This window comes from Hyperolius riggenbachi, chromosome 4, assembly GCF_040937935.1.
Source record: "Hyperolius riggenbachi isolate aHypRig1 chromosome 4, aHypRig1.pri, whole genome shotgun sequence".
In the NCBI taxonomy this organism is placed as follows: domain Eukaryota; kingdom Metazoa; phylum Chordata; class Amphibia; order Anura; family Hyperoliidae; genus Hyperolius; species Hyperolius riggenbachi.
The window spans coordinates 111328609-111342222 of NC_090649.1; the positions used below are offsets into that span (position 1 = coordinate 111328609).

The window sequence follows — 13614 nt, forward strand, 5'->3', positions numbered from 1 at the left end:
AGGCAATGCATAGTGTGGACCCTGGCGGTGGGACCACTGACAGCAGGAGGATAAATACAGCAGGAGGATAAATAATGTGTGGCACTGGGAGCAGGCAATGTATTGTGTTGACCCTGGCGGTGGGACCACTGACAGCAGTAGGATAAATACAGCAGCAGCAGGAGAAGGAGTAACGTGTGGCACTGGCAGCAGGCAATGTATTGTGTGGACCCTGGCGGTGGGACCACTGACAGCAGGAGGATAAATACAACAGCAGCAGCAGGAGGAGGAGTGACGTGTGACACTAGCAGCAGGCAATGTATAGTGTTGACTCTGGCGGTGGGACCACTTACAGCAGGAGGATAAATACAACAGCAGCAGCAGGAGGAGGAGTGAGTGACGTGTGGCACTGGCAGCAGGCAATGTATAGTGTTGACCCTGGCGGTGGGACCACTGACAGCAGGAGGATAAATACAACAGCAGCAGCAGGAGGAGGAGTGAGTGACGTGTGGCACTGGCAGCAGGCAATGTATTGTGTTGACCCTGGTGGTGAGACCACTGACAGCAGGAGGATAAATACAGCAGCAGGAGGAGGAGTGACGTGTGGCACTGGCAGCAGGCAATGCATAGTGTGGACCCTGGCGGTGGGACCACTGACAGCAGGAGGATAAATACAGCAGCAGGAGGATAAATACAGCAGCAGCAGGAGGAGGAGTGGCGTGTGGCACTGGCAGCAGGCAATGTATTGTGTCGACCCTGGCGGTGGGACCACTGACAGCAGGAGGATAAATACAGCAGCAGGAGGAGGAGTGACATGTGGCACTGGCAGCAGGCAATGCATAGTGTGGACCCTGGCGGTTTGACCACTGAAAGCAGGAGGATAAATACAGCAACAGGAGGATAAATACAGCAGCAGCAGCAGGAGGAGAAGTGATGTGTGGCACTGGCAGCAGGCAATGTATTGTGTTGACCCTGGCGGTGGGACCACTGACAGCAGCAGGATAAATACAACAGCAGGAGGAGGAGGAGGAGTGACGTGTGGCACTGGCAGCCTGCAATGCATAGTGTGGACCCTGGCGGTGGGACCACTGACAGCAGCAGGATAAATACAACAGCAGCAGCAGGAGGAGGAGGTGTAGTATGTTGTCACTTTATAAATACAATAAATACGTAAATCAATTCATACATTCATAAATAAATCAATGCAGCAGGCCAGCAGCAGCAGGAGGAGTCAGGTAGAAATACAATAAATACATAAATAAATTCAAAGATCTGGAGAAGATTGAGGCAGGCACTCAGGGTTTTGACTCGGAGATGAAGTACAGCAAATATTTGCAAGTAGAACGTATGCCCTCAGCAGAAGCTACGTGCTCAAGACTGTAAATGAGTAGTATCATGAAACATCGGCAAGGAGAGAAGGTAGTCTGGCACTGTAGCTTTTAATGTTCATCAGCAAACATTCATAGGTGAAGACAATGATGTGGCATCAAATAACAAATTTGTACACTGTGTCACAAATACTCATCGTGCTGCTGCTGCTGAGGTGAGGGAGGGACGTCCGTGGGCGCCAGTGGGTGCACGGCCTTACGCCGTTTCGCTATGGAATAAGCCTTGCTTCTACCGAGGCCTGCGTGCACACAGGCCTCGGTAGAAGCAAGGCTTATTCCATAGCGAAACGGCGTAAGGCCGTGCACCCACTGGCGCCCACGGACGTCCCTCCCTCACCTCAGCAGCAGCAGCACGATGAGTATTTGTGACACAGTGTACAAATTTGTTATTTGATGCCACATCATTGTCTTCACCTATGAATGTTTGCTGATGAACATTAAAAGCTACAGTGCCAGACTACCTTCTCTCCTTGCCGATGTTACATAAATAAATTCATAGGTAAATCAATGCAGCAGGCCAGCAGCAGCAGGAGTCAGGTAGAAATACAATAAATACATAAATAAATTCATAGGTAAATCAATGCAGCAGGCCAGCAGCAGCCGGAGTCAGGTAGAAATACAATAAATACATAAATAAATTCATAGGTAAATCAATGCAGCAGGCCAGCAGCAGCAGGAGTCAGGTAGAAATACAATAAATACATAAATAAATTCATAGGTAAATCAATGCAGCAGGCCAGCAGCAGCAGGAGTCAGGTAGAAATACAATAAATACATAAATAAATTCATAGGTAAATCAATGCAGCAGGCCAGCAGGAGGAGGAGGAGTCGTCACGTATGGCAGGCAGCAGGCAATGTATTGTAATTTCCAGGCAGGCACCTCATGTCCTCCTTTCGCCGATAACAGGTGCCAGGAACGTGCCTTCTATCCAGGCCTGGTTAATCTTCAAAATTGTCAGTCTGTCCACACCCTCTATGGACAGATGAGAGCGCTTCTCGGTGACCACGCCACCGGCCGCACTGAAGCACATCTCAGACAGCACGCTGGAAGGGGGGCAAGACAATACCTCCAGGGCGTACTGCGCAAGCTCCCTCCAGATGTGCAAGCGCTCCACCCAGTACTCCATGGGGTCCACAGGCTCCTCGCTGCTGGTGTCAAGCCCACTGAAGGACCCCATGTAGTCGGCCACCATCCGGATCATGCGCTGGCTGTGACTCTCACCGAAGGTGGCTGCTGCCCGCACCTCCTCCCTCGGCTGCTGTACCTTCATGTAGAACACCTGCGTCAATGACAGCAGGTCTCCTGGGCGCCTTACGCTGCTGCTGGCTGCAGGCACCAGCTGCTGTGCTGCTGGCTGCTGGACAGGGACAGAGGGAGTGGAAGGCGGGGGGAAGGCTTCCTCCAGTCGCTGAACAAGGATCTCCTGCAACTCCCTTGCTCGCTGCTCACAGTCTCTAGCAGGCAGAAACTGATCCCACCTCCCCCTCAGCCGTAGGTCCAGGATCATGCTGATGCAGGCATCCTCCCTCGCTTGCATCCGCTTGACCCTGGGGTCTGTGCGCAGGCAGCGCAGCATGTGCGCTGCAATGGGGAACAGGGTGGACCGTCTAACAGAGACATCAGGGTCAGTGTCCTCCTCCTCCTCCTCTTCCCCCTGAGACTCTTCCTTCTCTCTCCACCCTCGCACCACTGCTGCTGCGCTCCGATGTTCCCCCCCAGCAGCAACGTCCAGCACCTCCAACTCCTCCTCCTCCATGGACTCAAATACCTGCGGAGCAGTAGACTGCGCAGGTGGCTGCTGTTCCAGCTGCTTCAGGGCCTCCTCTCCCAAATCCACCAAATCGCCAAGTGCCCTGTCCAGCAGACAAACAAAGGGAACCCACTGGTAAAGGGATGCCGCCCGTTGTTCACTCACCAGGTTGGTTCCCTGCAGGAAGGGAGCCAACACCAAGCAGACCAGCTGCATCTGCCCCCATTGCTCGTTGGTGAGGAGCTGGAGTGTGGTGCTGCTTCTGCTGCCGGTGACAGTGGCATCATAGATGTACCGGTTGACAGCCCTCCTCTGCTCAACCAGCCGCTCCAACATTGCCAGGGTGGAGTTCCAGCGAGTTGGCACATCTATGATGAGGCGGTGTCATGGCAGGCCCTCCTGCTGCTGGATGTCTGCCAGTTTTGCTGCGGCAGCTGCTGAGGGGCGGAAAGTGCGCACAATTTTCCGCGCCGCTTCTAACAGCTCCTCCATCCCCAGGTAGGTGCGCATGAACTTTTGCACCACCAGGTTCAGGACGTGGGCCAAGCAAGGGACGTGGAGCAAGTCTCCACTGCTGATGGCAGACAGCAGGTTGGCGGCATTGTCGGACACCACCAATCCCACAGTGAGGCCTCTGGGGGTCAGCCACGTCCTCTCCTGCTCCCTGAGGTACTGGAGCACGTTTGATGCCGTCAAGGAGTTTTTCCCCAGGCTTTTCATCTCCAGCAGCGCTTGGCAGTGGCGGGCCTTCACGCTGCTGGAGAGACGGGATCCCTTGGCGGCAGGAGTTGCTGCTTCTCCCCTGACCCTTCGCGGTGGCACCACGTAGTGGGCGACTGGTGCTGCTGCGCCCGAGGATGGACCTGCTGCTTCCTCGCTTGGGCTTTCCACCAGGCTGACCCAATGGGCCATAAAGGACAGATAGCGCTCTGTCCCAAACCGGCTGATCCAGGAATCCATGGTTATGTGGATCCGCGCACTGACAGCGTGATCCAGCGCGCGGCCCACGTTCTCCATGGCAGAGGGGTGCAGTGCTGGGATTGCCCTGCGGGAGAAATAGTGGCGGCTGGGGACTTGCCACTCCAGGATCCCAACCTGCAGCAGCGCTCTGATGTCACTCCCCTCCTGCACAATGGAATATGGCAGGAGCTGGGAGCACATGGCCCGGGTAAGCAACCCATTCAGCAACCGGATGCGCCTGTGGTCGGGAGGCAGCACCTTGGTCACACCGGGGAATGCTTTTCTGAGCAGGGTCTGGCGGCGTTTGTCTGCACGGGAGGATGAGGAGGCCACTGTGGAGGGAGATGATGAGGCCACTGAGGACTGGCTGCCCGGGGGGGGGGGGGAGGGGAGTGAGTTGCTGCTGTGCTCCTGCTGCTGCTGGATGGGCAGGAGGGGCTGCTGCTGCTGCTGGATGGGCAGGAGGGTCGGCTGCTGCTGAAATCTGTGCAGTGGCTGTCTGGCTCTGACCACTGCCTGCATCACTTTGCATAAGCTTCTCCAACTCATTAAAGTCCTCAAAATGTCTGCTCTGTAAGTGGGTCTGCAGGCACGAGGTACTCAATTTGTGGATATCGCGACCTCTGCTGAGACTGAGAATGCAACTGTTGCAAATTGCACGGGTCGGGTCCACTGGGCACTTGGTGAAGTACCGCCAGACTGGGGACTTCAACCTGCTCTTTGAGCTTGAGGGCTGGGGTTTTTGGGTGCCCTTGGAGGATTGTGCCTTTTTGGTTTTAGTTTTGCTGTGGGTGGTGGTAGTGGCTGAAGCAGCAGGCTGTAGCTCCTGCCTTCCACGCCCTGTGCTGGCCGCCTTGCTGCTGCTGCGCCTCCGCGCCAGAGAAGCGTCCTCCTCCGGTGACGAGCTGCCTTCAACCAACTGTGCTGGTGGTACTGGTGGCATATAGCAAGGATCTATCAAGTCATCATCATCAACCCCAAACATATCCTGTGAGTCCGCCTCAACCAACTCCTCTACCCCAACATCCCCTGCATCACGCCCCTCCTCCTCAGCGCCAACAACAAACTTCTGCACCTCAAACTCCTCCTCCTCCTCCTTGGATGGCTCCATCATCTCCAACTCATACTTCTCAAAAACATCCCTGTACATGGTCAAAGTCTCAGGGGAGAAGAGCGTGCTCATTGAGGGCAGGCTGGTCGATGGGGTCACCGTGACCATGGCCTCAAGCGCTGGTGGAGGCCTGCTGCGGACAGGAGTGCTGGTGGCAATGGTCTCGCTGGTGCTGGAGGCCTGGCTGGAAAAGGTGGCTTCCTGCCCCGCCATCATTTCCACCACAGCCTGCCAAGCTTTGTCAAAGGTGAAATGTTGCACATTTCACCTTTGACAAAGCTTGGCGCAAGCCATGCGAAATGGTCGTTAGGCCGTGCACCCTGCGGCACCCACCACCGCTGCCTCCCACTCGTACCCAGTTGAGAATGAAGACACCTTGTTGGTATGTTTTTACTGTATGATCAATGAATGCACATATGCCTTGCTGATGCACTTCAATCCACTTGATGTGTCACATTTTTTGAACAATAAACACTATAGTGCCAGACGTCTTCTATGTTCTATTGACTGTTGAAGAATCCTCTCCTTTGCTAGTCTTGAGCACATAGTGTACTGGGTACCAATTTTGACTTTCAGTTATACCACCCCGAGTGCCCGCCTGCTCTCCCATACACTAGTACTAAGTACACAACTAACTAGAATCCCTAACCTACCTAAGCTAGTAGTAGGCTAAGGCTACCTAGGCTAGCAGGCCTAGCCTGCACACAGACTAACACTAGCCTAGCACAGTATACACTATACACTAGCTGACTATAAACAATCAAAATACTAGCTAATTATATAAGACAACAATAAAGGAGGTGTTTAGGAAGCAAAACGCTAGGTTTAGCAGTGAAAAGCACTTGCTCAGACACAGCACAGCACTGGAGAATCTCTCAGTACCAGCAGCAGTCACACAAGTGCGTGGCTCCGCAACATGGCCGCCGCCTTATAAAGAGGAGGGGAGGGCCAGGCTCCCCTTCTCTGATTGGTTGCTAGGGTTGCCAAGTCCTCGGCAGGAGGACTTCTGATTGGCCCAATCACGTCATCCCCGAATGCCGAACCCACAGGTCCATCCGGCCGAATTCGTGTGCGCACATTCGGCAGGCGTCATATTCGGGTTCGGCTCAGATTGCAGCATTCGGGTTCGGGTTCGCATGCGGCAAACCCAAAAAAACACCCGAATTTTCGGGGAAACTTTGCATTCGGGGTCCTGCTGAGCAACCCTGGTATGCACACTCAGTGGCCAATCATCTCTCAGCCAGAGACTGGAGGGTCTGCTGATAAGTATTATTTAAGTGAGTTTACACACTGGTGTTTGTACAGGTTTGTCTGCTTATGCCTTGATAAAGGGGACTGTATAGGCCCTGAAACGATCGTCGGCTTGGAAAATTATATTTTGTGTATGCACTGTGCATCTCTCGATTTTGTAAGGGATCACTAGCAGACATCAGACCACCTCTGTAAACATAGCAGAGTCACTCACGATTCTCAGCCAAGGTGGTCTTTATCATCCGCTGCAGCCAAGTTCATTCCGCCATGTGTAGCTTTAGGTACGGAGAATGGAGCTGATAGGCTTTAACTTAAATAATGCAATCTTTATAATTACATTTTACTCAATACCTGTATTGCAATTAACAAAACAAAGCATTTCATTTTGCAAATTGACATTTAAAATCGTCCACAAATGAAACATTCATAAAGCTGTATTATTCTGTAGCTCTACAGGGCTGTAAATATACAGCATTGGCCAGATCTTCCTTTTTTTTTTTTTGCACATCTATGCACTGATTTGCCTATATCCCATTAGTAAACAAATGCTACAGAATGCAGCCTCTCTGTCATGGCTTAATTTTACGGCCTGCTCATCCCCATAGATAATCAGGGGTCTATCGGTGCCCCGGAGGCTTAACACGGTCTTGCAAACATTATTGTGTAATTCAATGTAGACTTGACAAGAGGCACGGCAGGATTCTGTTTCTAACTCCTGTGAAGGGCATTTCAGATTGATCAGCAGTTATTGCTTATTATAGCCGAGGATGAAGCTTATTCAGATGGACAGGGCTGGGAGACAATTGAAGTTTTGTAATAAACAAGCAGGGATTAGTATTTGCTTGTTGTGCTGTGTTCCCCTCCTTCTCCTGCCATTGTCACAGTGCTCAGCGATAGGATGTGCTCACTTGAGGTGTAATGGTATTACCGCAGTAATTAACATTTTCATTCCATATTTAGATTCCTCACTTATCTGCAGGCAACATATGTTTGGAGAAGTTGGGACGCCGACATTTTCCTGCAATGTTCTCAAGATGCCGTGTAATGTATCGAAGCAAGGAATGCTCCATGGGGTTTTACTGTATTCATTCTAGTGTTTTATGCCTTTTTCTCCTCTTATATGTGTTATTATTGTTTTAAAACTGCTGAGGCAGCATGTGTGTGTGTGTGTGTTGGTGTTGTCTGGTGTCTGTGAGTGTCTGTGTGTGTTGGGGGGGGGGGAAGGGGTCAGTAAGTATATCTATTTATCTATAGAAAAAGGTTAGTAGAAATACACCGCTGATCATACTCTGGGTAATTAAATCAAGCTTAAAGCAAACCTGAACTGAAAATTAAAAGCCAAAATAAACATCTACGCACCATACTTACTCCCTGTGTACTCTACTCATTACTCTCTTTCTCCTTTCACACATTGCCTTGCTCACCAGTTGTCCTTTCAGTTATAACTGACAGCAACTGATATATAGCTGCCAGTAACTGATATGGTTAAGTTCTGACAGATCTCTCTCTGATTGAATCTGATCAGAGAGAGATCTGTTGCCTGCACATACACCACAGGCCGATTCATTTCAGCATGCAATCTCTCAGGAATTGGCCTTGTGACGCCGCATCTGCCACCTCTAAGCCCAGGGCAGGTTCTAGACGTTTTTGCCGCCTGAGGCAAACTTGTGAGGATGCCGCACCCCCCCCCCCCCACCCCGATAGGTGGTATAATTGCCCCAGTATAGGTAGCCTGAAGGGGGTAGCAGCCTGGAAGTGGGGCAGTGGGCACAATGGTGGGGAGTGAGGTCAGACCCCCCCTTCCTCACCTGGGTCCCCACATCCGCTCTCCCCCAGCAGCTATGAGTGCAGCGTGTGTCAGGCAGCAGGCGGGGAAGTAATTACTTACCTCTTCCGCGTTCCAGCGCTGCGTACCACCGCTCTTCACTTCCTGCACTTACAGTGGGCAGCATTGCAGGAAGTGATGACCCCCCTCCCCACCGCTGTGCCCGCTGCCCCTCTTCCTGGCTGCTACTCCCTCCAGCTCGGTGCCCCCCCACCCACGGCCAGGTGGGTGCCGGCCTTCTACTTCTGCCACCTGTGGAACCTGCCTTACCCCGCCTCATGGGCGTCCGGGGCCAAACCCCAAATGTAAAATGTGCCCTCCAGTCCCCCGTGCAGTATACTTAACCTATTGGTGTTCGCTTGGCTCTGTGCTCCGTCCTTCGTCCACATACACGTGCCCCACATAACCGCCAGCAACCACGTGAAGCACGTGTATGTGGACAGAGCACAGAGCCAGACAGACACTGACAGGTAAAGTATACGGCAAAGAGCCAGCGCCGGGTGTTCCGTTTCATTCATCCCGATATCGCACACCATTACCACCATGCACCTGTTTGAGCATGTCAGCTTACATCTTGAAGCATCTCCGATCAATACATGCGACCAAACCGATCAGGCATGCTCGTGGTACCAATTTTCATCCAATCCGATTATAATTGAATCGGATTGTCGATCAGCCACCAAGTCGCCTGATGTATAGCCACCTTAAAGGTGGCCACACACCATACAATTTTTTAAATATCTCTTAAATTCAAGAATTGCAATACATTTTTCTGACTTATTGTAACATTTGCAAAATTTTACCAATGTACCCACACATATGTCCAATTTTTCCTCAATTATGAAAAAAATGGTTGGAAACTCTGAGAAAATTGCTTGGGTGTATGTATTAATGAATTAACAACAGGACTGGCGCTACCATAAGGGCAAAGAGGGCAATTGCTCCGGGCCCCTGCATCCATAGGGGCCCCCAACAAGTGTCCACCACCACCTCACTACAGAGGAGACAGAGACTGACGGCCCTGCAGTGCCTGGAACTTGGAGGAGGTGAGGGAGTGCTTATTCTCCCCGCTACTCTTTGTAACACTGGGGGGAGGGGGGAGGTCATTAGGGGATGCATCTGACTAGTATACTAGAGGGAGGAGCACACATCTGGATACTATACCGGGGGGTGGAAGGGGGCATATATAACTATACTGGGGGAGGGGGAGCACATCAAGCTAATATACTGGGGAGAGTGGGCTCATCTAACTACTATACTGGGAAGGGGGGAGAACATCTGGCTACTATACTAGGGGGAAGTAGAGGGGAGCATAGTGATGAGCGTAATGACCCAATTACGATATTTTGTGTAATTCATGAAATTACGATTATGGCCGTAATCGAAATTTCATGAATTGCACGAAATTACACGAAATTTCATGTTTATGGGGAATTTAATAATTATGATCTTTTTTTGTAATTATGATCGTTTACGTAACACAAACAAATCAGAATTTCGTGTTTAACACGCAAATTCAACCTTTCTCAAAATTGTTGCAATGAAAACAGAGGCGCCAGCAGAGTAAAAATTGATCATAGGTAAACAGATAAAAGTTGGGGGGCAAGGGTGGACTTACCTCCGCAATAACCAAACACAACCACTATGTATGGTTTAAACAAGATTTAATTCGTACTCCAGAACAAATGCAACACGTTTCATGGGTCTCTAGCCTGTTTTCTTAGGCAATAATAAAGATAGGAGTAACTGCAATATAAAATAACAACATATAATAAAATAACATCTGCCTACACTAGCAGATTTATTGTGTTCCAATGTTTATATAAGAAAAACTCTAAAAAATATCAAATGCAGATTATGAACTCTAAACTCGTAATCAATTTATATACTGTGCCCTATATGACATAAAGTGAAATAAATACATATTTGGACATAACATCTGTATGTCTTTCTTGCTTGGTAAAGGTCAGTGTACCTATAGTATCTACTGTATGTTTTTGCTTTCATTCTCAAAATTGTGTTCCAGTCCTGGTATATTTAAAGCGACAGCACTTGCAGGTACCTTTGCATTATCAGATATTGCAAGGCCCAAAACCAAGTGTTTCAGCATGCATGACCACTAAGTGCATCTTGACAAAGAGCACCTGTCTTAGAAGTGACTGCAGATACATTTAAAGCGACAGCATGTGCAGGGGCCTTTCGTTATCAGTAATTGCAATCAGTAATTGCAATCAATGAGTGACTTTTCTGAGTTTAGTCATTACCTAAATGTGCATAATTACTATTAGAAACAAAATTTTCGTAACTAAAATTACTTTGTTTCTATAGAAAACACAAAATTACAAAATTTTACGTTAAACACGAATTTGCGACGAAACCGAAATTTCGCTGACAGAATTCCAAATTACGGTTTGTATGGCAATTCCGAAATTATGAATTTGTGTCGTAGCGTCAAAATTTGCGTCCGTAATTAAGGAAACACGAAATTTCAAAAATTTCGGCTCAAAACACGGGGGAAGACACCTGACTATTAAATTGGGGGTGGGGGGTGTCGATAGAGGCACATCTGACTACTATAATAGGGGCAGGGGGCCCCCAGGTTACTCTTGCCCCAGGGCCCCATTGTAGGTAGAGAACCGGCCCTGATTAACAATCTGCCACACACCATCCAATTTTCATAAAAATTGATCAGAAAAATCCACCATTCCTGGTTGACTTTTATTGAATAAAAACTTGAAATTTGATCGGATTTCTTGCTCGAATAAAAAAAAAAGCTTTCGTTTTTTTAGGAAACACAATCTTTTTCATTTAATTGCTGTTAAATCGGATCATTTTATTGTATCGTGAGTGGCCACCTTAAGTCTAGCGTTTTCAGTTAGGATTAGGGCATAGTGTTATGTTAGCATTAATGATCGCAGTGTAGTAATTAGGTCATTGTTGAGTTTATTGTAAAATATTCCACCTGTTTAGGGTTATCTACAGTGCTACCCATGTTCTTTATGCATTACCTGTGTTATAGACTGTAATTGGAAATGCAGGAACACCCATAAAAAAAGCCACCAGTGCAAGGAAAATGAGAAAAAGTGGGGAACAAAGACTGAGGTGGCTAAAAGGTGGCTAGAAGGAGAAGCAATTAGCAGTGATGCACATTGGCTATCATTCATAGAAGTGCTGTCGGTAAATGAAATCCATGCGGGGAAACACCGCTGTCGGTATTTCAGCCTTCTGGGTGGTAATTCATAAAAATGTTGCCTGTTGCGGTAGGAGTGCGGAGATATCCCGCTGTAGGCTGTCGGTAGGCATGCGGAAACGGGAGAAGCTGGCCGAGTCCCTCCATGCGGTGTTCTCTCTGCTGCTGCTTGGGAGGTCTGTCCTATTCACTTACATGTACTCCGCATGCCTATCGCTACATCCAGGGGAGCGGTAATCCCCGTCCACATACCACCTGTGTTAGTTTTTATGAATTGATATTTTGTTACATTACCGCATGGAATCACCGCATAAAGCGGTAATTTATTGCTCTGCTCGGGAAAGTCCGCTTCGCATGCGGAAACAGCTTTTATGAATACACATTTTGCTTGGTGGTCGGTAAAGTCGGCTGTTTTTAGCATTTCCGCATGCGGGAACGCTTTATGAATGATAGCCATTGAGACACATTGTGGCTATCATTCTGGCTTACATGAGGGGCAAGGGGTTTTTAGAGCACCAGAGAGAGAGAGAGAGAGAGAGACGTCACTATTTTGTTTTTTTACACATAATTTTAAAAATTGCTTCTTTTTTGAAAGTGCCACTTTGAATACACCGTGTTTGCTAATGGGAAAGCATGTGTACAGTGGTGTCAAAAGGTGGCATTGCCAGATTTGGAACTACCGGGCAGGGCCAGTTCTCTAATAACACAAGGTGAAACATTTGCATCAGGCACAGAGATTACAGGGGCAGCATGATTCTACTGCGTTTACACTTACAGCATGCAGTCAGAGTAGGAGAAGAAGCGAAAGGAGAGTGTGAGAGAACGCGGAAAAGCCGCCGCGTGTGCTACTGAGGAGGCGGCTGATTCCGCGTCCAATGCGGTGGTTTGCACGCAGAAGCGTGTGTCTGGTAGCAGGGCAGAACGCGGAAAAGCCACCGCATGCCACAACAGTAAGGCCGCTGGTTCCGCGTCCAGCGCGGCGGTTTGCTCGCAGCAGCATGTGTCTGGTGTGGCTGGGTCTGTTAGTGCACACAGGCTTAGGAATACGCGCGCACGCTCTGAGAGGCAGAATTCTTATACTGGGCAGAGAGAGTCAGCTGATCACGCCGATCAGCTGACTCCAGAGCAGGATACTATTGGTTGATCAATTATACTCCATATATAGTTACTGCTGGCCAGTTGCAAATTGTCTGCCGTTGCAAACACTACGTGGAAGCACTCAGACCTTAGTCAGATCCTACAGTGTGTTTGAACCAGGTGGACCTGGGAATTCACACTGAGCCAGATTACTTGAACTGTTATTCTGTTTATGCTTAAGCTAGTTCCAGGGTGTAGAGACCAAGGACCTCACACCCAGACTAGGGAACTGTATTATCATTTGTGTTATACTCCAGACTAGTTCCAGGGTGCTGAGACCACAGACCTCGCACTCAGACTAGGGAACTGTATTATCATTTGTGTTATACTCCAGACTAGTTCCAGGGTGCTGAGACCAAGGACCTTGCACCCAGACTAGGGAACTGTATAATCATTTGTGTTATACATCAGACTAGTTCCAGGGTGCTGAGACCACGGACCTTGCACCCAAGACTAGGGAACTTGTGCGATCCTTTTGTTATACATCAGACTAGTTCCAGGGTGGAGAAACCACGGACCTCACACCCAGACTAGGCATTGTTTGATATCTGTTATGACTTATTGCTTTCTTGACTACTCCTCTGTCCTCTGATTCGGTACCTCGCATATCTGATACTCTGTTGCCAGACCCTGCTTGCCTTGGATACTGAATCAGCCTTCTGTCTTTGTACTTTATCTGTCCGTGTGTTACCGACCAGGCGTGTCCGACCTCGAGAGCTATCTCTCCCCTTAAGAGATAGTCTCCAGACCAGAGAGTGACACCCACCTTCAGGTGTCACTCACTCTCTGGCCCTTCCTGTCTCCAGCCTGACTCCACCCCTTGGAGAGTCTCAGGCTGCTGGAAGGTTCCTGTGCTCTCAGAGCAGTGTTCCTTTGCTGCCTATATCACCTGCCCCGCAGGTGCATTTCTCAAAGTACTACTGTTACACCAAACACTCATTACCCTTAGGTGTCCAGAGGTTAGTAATATATCTGTATTATCGGTGATTCTGCAGATCATCAATAATCAGGTACATATCTGC

At 49.2% G+C, this 13614-nt stretch overlaps 1 long non-coding RNA gene across 1 annotated transcript in view; it reads right to left on the reverse strand.

Moving 5' to 3' along the window:
• Positions 1-7873, reverse strand: part of LOC137570460 (uncharacterized) — a 96751-nt gene extending 88878 nt beyond the window's left edge. Inside the window, exon 1 of the long non-coding RNA XR_011031054.1 lies at positions 7800-7873. This is a non-coding gene — a long non-coding RNA (uncharacterized lncRNA). The remainder of the gene's footprint in view (positions 1-7799) is intronic.
• Positions 7874-13614: the final 5741 nt, after the last annotated feature.